This window comes from Ctenocephalides felis, unplaced genomic scaffold (assembly GCF_003426905.1).
Source record: "Ctenocephalides felis isolate EL2017-DRISC unplaced genomic scaffold, ASM342690v1 CF-g0.4_SCAFFOLD_00845, whole genome shotgun sequence".
Taxonomy (NCBI): Eukaryota; Metazoa; Arthropoda; class Insecta; order Siphonaptera; family Pulicidae; genus Ctenocephalides; species Ctenocephalides felis.
The window spans coordinates 60413255-60423473 of record NW_020536999.1 but is presented as its reverse complement, the minus strand read 5'-3'; positions in this window follow the sequence as shown (position 1 = coordinate 60423473).

Here is a 10219-nt window from a genome sequence, read left to right as displayed (position 1 = left end):
TAGATTTTGATGTGATCTTTACGAATTTCAACACTTTGCCACCTCGAATTTTTGCCGCTGCCGCCGCTATATTGAAAAATTTGCGTCAAAAATCAGTTTTTCAACGATTTCAACCTTTCTGAATCCTTATTGACTCATGTCATTAAAATAACTCTATACAAAATTAACTAGACAAATTTTCTATAATTTATTCAATAACGTTTTTTTCTGTAACATCAATAGTTTTAGCGTACGTGAGCCGCAAAGTTTCTGCTGCTCGCGCCACCATCGGATATTTGGCCGCTCTTTGCACTTGAACGCATTCTCTCTAATAAATAAATAATTTCAATAATGAATTAAGCTTTTCTGCTCAGATCTGGTCCAGAAATAACATAAATTAATTATTTTTGTTTTTCATTTTTATTTTTGATGATGATTGAACATTTTAAACCATTAAATGTGTAATTTAATGCAAATATGAAATTGTTTGTAAGAATAGTTTTGACTATTGATTGATTGATTCATTTGACTATTGACCTCAGTCCTTCTAAAAGTTTACCTTTATTTTCCTTTCTTTGAGCACTTGATCTACGAAAAGTCTCCAATCCTCTTTCTTTCACTTCAATCACTTTCAGTTTCTCGCAATGGAGTTTCACAATAAAACATTTACGTTATTAGTAATCATGGCTTCAAAAATGCAAATAACACTATAACACGATAAAAATATACTGACGTCTAGAAAAAATATTTCTATTGATTCTGAACTAGGGTTTGTCGGTTTTCAAAAACCGTTTTTTTAGTGAAAAAAGTCGGTTTTCACTGTATAAATGGAGAATGACAAATATAGCCAAATATAAGAGATTTTTATTATTTAGAGATATAAGCATTTTGATTCTTGAAATCATATCATCTATAGCATTTGATATCTATCAGTCTCCAATGGTTCCCAGAAATGGTATATATTAATTTCGATTTTTATACCAGTGTATATATTAATTTAAATCAGTGTACTTATTCTTGAAGAAGTAACTTCCTCTACTCAAACATAAAAAAAGAGTTTTAAACCCTAGAAGCCACAAATTAAAGAACAAAAAACTTGGAATTATCATATCAGGCTTTAAAAACAATTAAGCATAATTTGTTCGCAAGTATGATAGTATTTTCTATTTCAGGAAATTTTGATTCGTAAACAGAGGACACGTCTATGTAGAAAATCGATAGATTTCGTTTGAAATTGTATTTTATTAAACAAAAAAAAAAACAATTAGAATGTTTAAAATTAGTTAATTAAAATTCCTCGCAACAGACAATACCCGAGTTTAGCTTAATTATTTTTAAAACTAAAATTGATATTAATAAGTAGGAATCTAATATATATATATTTTTTTTTTAATTTAATGATTAAATTAAATTAAATTAAATTTTTATTTATTCGAAAACTTTCCTTTCATAAAAATCCATTATCATAAAAATAGTTTCATTCTTATATGTGAAAATGATGAATACGATTAATTATTTTCAAATTTATTTAATCAAGATAAACTATATTTTTTTAGTTCTACTAATTAAAATTAAAATGAATTTGTTTACTATCTATAAAATTGAACAATGATAAATTCAGTCAAATACTGCTCTAAATTACACTAATTCGCGGATAAATTACAGAATGTTCGATCAAAAATTTATTTTTTATATAAAATTATCGAACGATTATCGCCAAAGATTATTCCTATATACAGTTCCAATTTGAGTTCATTCAATATTTCATAGTTTTATAATCCCAAATTTATATAGATATTGCCAAAAAAAAAGAAAAAAATGCATTAAATTGTATGATTTAAAATGTTCAATCATCATCAAAAATAAAAATGAAAAACAAAAATAATTAATTTATGTTATTTCTGGACCAGATCTGAGCAGAAAAGCTTAATTCTTATTGAAATTATTTATTTATTAGAGAGAATGCGTTCAAGTGCAAAGAGCGGCCAAATATCCGATGGTGGCGCGAGCAGCAGAAACTTTGCGGCTCACGTACGCTAAAACTATTGATGTTACAGAAAAAAACGTTATTGAATAAATTATAGAAAATTTGTGTCTAGTTTAATTTTGTATAGAGTTATTTTAATGTGACATGAGTCAGAAAGGAGATATCGTTGAAAAACTGATTTTTGACGCAATTTTTCAATATAGCGGCGGCAGCGGCAAAAATTCGAGGTGGCAAGTTTGAAATTCGTAAAGATCACATCAAAATCTATAAAATCACCAATTTTCAAAACATCCGGAAAACTCTTTAGGCAACAGCATTTTTTTGCACCAAATGATTGGGCTATAAGTGGAATTCTGTCTTAAGGCAATTAAGGCATCGTGCCTTAAGGCAAATTGCTGGAATTTCCCGTACCAAAAATTATTATTTTTTTTAAAACGATTAACATTTTTGAAAAAAATTTACTTCGAAAAAATAAGATTTTTGAGAAACTATAAATTGGACAAAAAATTTTTTTTTTTTGAAAAAATATGTTTTCTTTATTTTGACATATTTTGGAAGATCTAAACTTTTTTTCAAAGCAATCGTACTGCTTTAACTGCATAAAGACGAAATATCAATGCGCGTAAGCGCCGCGTCGCCGTCTAACGCGTAAACATTGGTACGGAACCCATAGGAAGTAAACCAAATTTATACTTATTGTTAAAATCTCTATAAAATATCTGATAATTTGATGTGCATATGTCTAATGATTATTTTTGCCCGCCAAATGGCATTTTTTTTTACTTTTTTCACTAGATCTCCGAAACCGCTAGACCTGCCTTCATGAAAATTCTATCAATTCTTCATCTTGTCAATACAAGTAAAATGTTTTTTGAATTATTAAAATCGGACGCTCTATTCTCTTAAAAACTGAGTTACCGTTTTCGGCATTTTTTGCCCCGTATCTTCGGAACGGCAAGACCTGCCTTCGCCAAAAACTAATCAGCACGTCTCCTTATCAATACGAATCGAATGTTCCTTGAGTTATTCAAATCGGTTGATCGGTGTTCCCGAAATCGTCGACGAAAATTTGTGTCCGCACATACATACACACACGCACATACATACATACATACATACATACATACACACACACACACACACATACATCCATTTTTTCTAAGGTATGCCAAAATGTTAAGAAACCTCTGAAACGTAAAGATATATAAAAATTTTCATTTTCGATTTATTTGCGATTACTATAACTTACCCTACGGGAAGTTAATTAATTTACTTTTATGATTCAAAATCAACCCATAATAAAAATTCAGAATTATTTTCAATTAGTGTTTTCTTTATAAGGTACTTTGTTTAAGATTAATATATATAATTTTTTAAATATTATTTTTGATAATTAGAATTTTTGTTCATTAGTCCATCGCTTTTAAAATCTATTTAGATTTATATGTTTTTTTTTTTTAAATTATATATTATTGTAATAACTTCCCGTAAGTTGTAGTAATTGCAAAAAAAATCGAAAATGATAAATGTTGCATATCTTTACGTTTCAAAGGTTTCTGATCATGTTGGCATACCTTAGAGAAAATGTATGTATGTTTGGATACAATTTTTCATACACGATTTCGGGCGCACACGTCAATCAATTTGAATGAATAAAAATAACATTCGATTCTTATTGATGAGAAGACGTGCTGATTAGTTTCTTTTGAAGGCAGGTTCAGCCATTCCAAAGAAATGGGGGTTAGGCAGGTCTAGCGGTTTCAGAGATACAGAAGAAAAAGTTAAAAAAAAATATTTGGCGGTCAAAAATGAACATTAGACATATGCACATCAAATCATCAGATATTTGATAAAGTTCCTAAAAATGAATACTAATTTTGTAACATTAACTAATTTTTGAAGTTTACTTATACGGTTCAAGCTAATTTCAAAACTTTTAAAAAAAATAAGTTTTTCAAAACTCTACAAAGTTTTATAATTTAATTTGAAAATGCATATATTTTAAATGCGTTATTCTAATTGTAAGAAATATATCCTCAGAATGATAAAATACATGGTGATTATAATTATCCATTTGAAAATTTTTAAAACAATTGTTATTAATCATTGATCAATATTTATTGATTACTGATTTTATTTTCCTCGAATATTTAATTCTGATACGGGAAGTTCCAGCAATTTGCCTTAAAGTACGAAGCCATACACCCTAGTAATCATAGCGTAGTAGTTAATGTGCACTGCATCTATATTCTTTGATTATATCGCCACCATAATTTTATTATAATATTTCCATTATTTATTTTTATTATGTTACTTGATGTTTATTGACAATTGAAGCAAGAATTCAAACAAAAAAATCTACATTAAAAAAAATGCTAATTAATTAAAAACTTACACTATGTTATGACAAGCAAAACATAATACGCAGATGAAACACGAGACGAGACAAAGTAAGCGTGTGATAAGAAAAGCGGATCAAGTTCTGAATGTCAGATGTTTAAATGATATGTTTGATGTGTACGAGTACGAGTACGGTGGAATATCTAATGCGGAATTGTTTGAATATTGATCAATGAATGAATAAATTTACATTTCATATGCATCGAATTATATATGCAAACACATGTGAAACAAAAACATACAGAAGGAAATTTATATTTCTTCATATTTACTTCAATCTGGTTTTCAATAAAAAAAAACATACAGCATAGATAAGGTGAAATTATAAATTAATACGATTAAATATTTCTAAATGTATCATTGAAATTTCTTATATGAGAGACTGAGTACGGCTGTACCGGGGTACGGTAGTGACAGTCGTCATAAGAGTTGAACCATACTGATTTTGAGATGTGGGGTCCAAAAAGAGAGATAGATAGAAAAGTATTTTTCGACATTAACAGGATCTACAGACCGAATTGCTTTTAGAGAGTCGAAAGTATATTTTTAGTTTTTGTTCGATTTTTTTTTAAAACAATTTTTTTGTTACTTGTATATAGTATATATAAGATTACTTTGTTTGTTGTTTTGCTATAAGATGAGCATTAGTAGTTAATTACCAGAAATTAATTTTTGCGTAGATAATTTTCTTCGATCATATTGCTGATATTTCTCTGATAGTTTGCGGGTACGGTTGTGACATTTTATTTATGTCTTTTTCGGTTGAAAAGCTGAACACGTAAAGAAAAATCTAACTGAACTAAAGGAAAAAGTAGTACAAGAGAAGAAAGATTCTATCTGCTTTGTGGATACTCATATTCTGAAAGTAGGGGTGCCGTAAAATGGATCAAGTGCCAAGAAACATGTGGTTTCTAGTTCCACGTAAAATGCGCAGGTGATAAGCACTTTTACATTTTGTAATGATGATTCTGACTAGATCTCAGTATACTGATACATAGTTACTGTAATATTTTGACTAATTAGTTAATAATAAGAGTTAATTTTGACTGATTTTATAGATTTTTTTTATAAAAACACCAGTCGCGATGGTGACTTATAATATGTTTAGCTATATACATAGTTATATTCATAAGCTTTGTCGTTGTTTAAATGATTATATTATGTTTTGTTACATATTTCTAGCAAAAGTCGTTAAAAACCATTTTTAACCTATATTTATGGTTAAAAACCAGCTATGGTTTTTTAACCTATATTTATGTCTGTCACAATCGCCCTGGGTGTGTGGACGGTTGTCACACTCGCCCTATTCTTGTATAGTTCGATTTTATGATCCATCGAATTTAAGGACAGTAGTTCAGATTTTCCACATAGACAAATGTTCAATTTGTATTTAATCTTCTTTTCTTCCAGATAACTGGCAAAATTAGTGCTGGAAAAAAAGTGGCATAACCTACCCAGTCTCCCCTACGGTAGTTCCTTCTGTATATGTCAATATGTTATGCACATTAAGTTTTATAAGATAAGTTTTTTATCATATCAACTTTATATATTAAACATTTTTAGCATATATTATTTTTTTGGATGCAGATGTGCTCTATAAAACTTCCAGAACAAATATTTTGGAAATTTTCTCTTCAGTTCCAACTATGTGGTTTGAATAAACGATGATGTTAATCTATTCTCGTTATGTGAAGAATTATAATAATGATAATAAATGCATAGATTAAAATCGTAGTTCCGTACTGGCAGAGAACAAAGATTAGACCTTCGCGTATTAACGCGTCCTTCTAGCTTCAATGCTAGTGCAGCCTTAAAAAAGATTACGAATCAATATATGGCGGTGTACCTGTTCGTATGCACTTCACACATATTAATATTGGTTTATATACATATACATATACATATATACACACACATATATACATCTTGAGTTTTATTTACTTAAATTGTGACTTGAACAACGAAAGCTAGGATGTCAGCCGAAATGTAAGGATCTCAAATAAATTTATAAAAAAAAACAATTTGTATTGATGCAATGCCCGATTATTTGAATTACCCTAATTAAAAGGGGGGAAAGTGGTTTGACAAAAAAATCACAAAATATCAAGTGGTTAAAGGGGGGGTTAATAAGATATCACGTGTATTTATTTTTAACCTAAATATAAAAAATCTATTTTTTTTATATTGAATGCTTTTTTTGTACTAAAATAAACGTCATGTTGGGTGGGGGTGGAAGGTTAACTTTAAATGTCACCACGTATCACTAAGAGGAGAGGTCTAAAAATCCTTAAAAATCGATCACGTTATTAATGGACGATCCCTAAACTAAAATCATATCGCTAAATTATTTTTTAATATATATATAATATCACATAATCATCCAATATATTAAAATATAATATAATTTCACATATTCATCCAATTATTAAAAAAAAATTGGCTTCAAATTTATTTAAATTTTGCTAACGTTTTGAAACTTAGATTTTATATAGCTTTAAATATAATGTAGTGTATGTTGTGGTCCATGAATACATAGGTAAAATATGTTTGAAAATAAGTGTATTGAGAATAAAACCCCGTTAAGACGATGTGTCATACCAAAAAAGTGTCTTATGCAAAAAAACGTTTTTCACGGGATAGTGGCAATATGTTCGAAATTGCTTAGAATAGCTTGAAGTGGCGTATTATCGAACAATTGTATAAAGCGTAATCGAATTAACGTTCGAATGTACATATAGATATATAATTAACTTCCCGTAAGGTAAGTTATAGTAATCGCAAAAAAAACGATATTTTTTTTTTCAAAAATCATTCGATTCCTATTGATTAGATGCTGACTAGTTTTTGGTGAAGATAAGTCCAACAGTTTCGGAGATATGGGACAAAAAGAGCCAAAAACGATTTTTCAATTTTTGAGAGAAAGGAGTACTCGATTTGAATGATTCAAAAACATTTTACTTGTAATGACATATAATTAATAAAATTGATGAAATTTTTCGTCCAACGGTTTCGGAGTTACAAAAGGAAAAGTAAAAAAAAGATATTTGGTGGTCAAAAATGAACATCAGACGTATGTGCATCAAATTATCAGGTATTTGATAAAGCTTTTAAGAATGACTACTAATTTTGTTATAGTTTTGTCGGGTTCCGTACCAAGATTTTAATTTTTAAAATTCACTTATCCGATTCAAGCAAATTTAAAATTTTCCGAAAAAAAAATCAAAATTTTCAAAAATATACAAAGTTTTATACTTCGAATATGAATTTTAAATTTACAGCTCAGTTTGAAAATGTATATATTTCAAATGCATTGTTGTAATGGTAAGAAATATATCCTCAGGTGGATTCATTCGGCATATCTTCTTAATGTAAGCTTTCTCAAGTGTTTTGAGCGATAATATATTTTATGAACGATGAAATATATAGTGATTATAATTATTTGAAATGTATAAAACGATTGTTATTCATTGATCAATTTTTATTGATTACTGATTATTTTACTCGATTATATAATTCTGGTACAGGAAGTTCCAGCAATTTGCCTTGAGGCACGATGGCATACACCACTAGTTATTACTCTTACATTAGGAAATTCATCTAATTATTATTAGCAGAAAAAAACGAAGTTAGGTTTAATTTTGAGTTCTTGGATAACATGTAAAATAATTATGTATAAATTTAAAAGTAGTCGTAGTTTTAATAATAACTGGAAAACGGGTCTAGATTTTACTTTTTGTCAGTAGAAAATTCAAATTAAATCAGCTACAAAAAAAAATTGTCGAGAAAAACATATTGCAAAGATGTTGGTTAATACAGCTACTGACTGCAAACATAAATGCAAAAAAGAACATAATAATACAAGAATATATTAGAAATACAAATTTGATACAGATTCCAAAACCGATATATTTTCTATTTAAAATTTCCTTACAGTATTATATTTCTTTATTTTCAATTATCGGACGTGCATCGTGTAAACCGTTGGTTTGCTCCTTTTTCTCATCGCCGGTGCTCGTCCTTCGATTTTTTCATTCCGTTTTATGCGTTCAATCTCTTCAGTTTATTTTTAATGATGATTTATTTTCGCGAGAAAAATAAAAGGTAAAAGATAAAAAGAAAACGGAACAATTTGCTTCCACGTTACGCGTACGCGAGTACAAGTTTAAGGTCGATCGAGAATTGCGAATATCGACCCTAATAAAAAAAAAAAGAAAGAATAAAGAAATAAAGTTAAGTTTATTTAAAAAATTAGATTTGTTAAATCAATTTCTTAATAATGAGAGTAGTGAATAAATGTTATATATAATGTATTTCAGGTAACAGTCGATTTATGCATATTGATGATAAAATTTAACATAATCCCATATGGTTATCAAATAAAATTATTAACATAGAGTAGGGCGGGGAGCAAATATCTAATTTTACTTCCAGTAATTGTACTGTCTAAACCAAATGAAACTAGTGGTGCATGGCATCATGCCTTAAGGCAAATTGCTGGAATTTCTCGTAACGTAATGATTAGGGAATGTTAAATGTTTTCAAATATTTTTTTATAAACATTGTAACATTGTCTAATATTTATAAGAATTATATGAACTGAATTGCAAAGTTGAAATTATTTGTTCAAACTATATTAGAACAGAATTAAAATTAAAATCTGAATTATTTTCGATATACAAAAAAAAAATTCTTGAAAAAAAATTTTTTTTGAAAAAAAAAATTAGGAACAAAAACTAATCACCTCTTCTCCCAATCATTACGAACTGAATGTTTTTTAGACCATTGAAATCGGATACTCCGTTCTCTCAAAAACTCGATATGTATTTTGTGCACTCTTTGCTCCGTATCTCCGTGACGGCTGTACCTGCCTTTGCCAAAAAACTAATCAGCACATCTCCCTATCAATAGCAATCGAATGTTTTTTGAACCATTAAAATCAGTTGATCCCTGCGCTCACATGTTTGCTGTGTATATGTGTGTGTATGTATTTTTCGTCCACGATTTCGGGAACACGAATCAACCGATTTGAATTATTCAAAAAACATTTTGCTTGTTTTTCCAAATGAAGGTCTGAGTAAATTTTTAGCAAAGCAGGTCTAGCGGTTTCAGAGATACAAAAGTAAAAGTAAAAAAGAAACGATATTTGGCGTTTAACAGACATATGTTAATCAAATTATCAGATATTTTACAAAGATTTTAAAAATTAGTACTAATATTCATTACCATAGATGGTATAACTATTAATTCAACTTATCTCTTGAAAAATTGCTTTTTAGAACTTAATCTACTATTTTATTTACTTTTTTATTGTTTATACCTTTGCCAGTGTAATGTTTTATTTGGTCCTTTATTCCCCATTCACACGTAAGCTATTATAGAAGTTATAAAAAAAAAACTTGAATATAAAAAATTGAATAAAAAGGGATATCTAAATAATACGATGTTTTTACTTTATTTGCTATTAGTTGTAGTGAGATGACAAAGTTAAAATTCAGGCAACTTATAAGATTTCAACATTTTTTCCCATCTGCGTCACTTTTCATTTATCAATTTATCTGCAAAATGCTGCGTCAATTCTAAATTAATTAACGTGAGAGATTCTTGTTACATAAATATTATTTATTAAATAATTATATTTAATGTGTCATACAACGAGTGTTTGTAATATGCAAATTACGTTTCTACACGTGCTGCCTAATTGCTCAATATTTTCAATTACTTAATTTGGTTAAAATTTGCATAATATGCTTTCTTTCGAATCGATTTTAACGACATATTTCTCAATAAATAAAATAAAATTATTGATAGAATTTAATAATAAACATTTTAAATAATACTGCATATATATGGGCA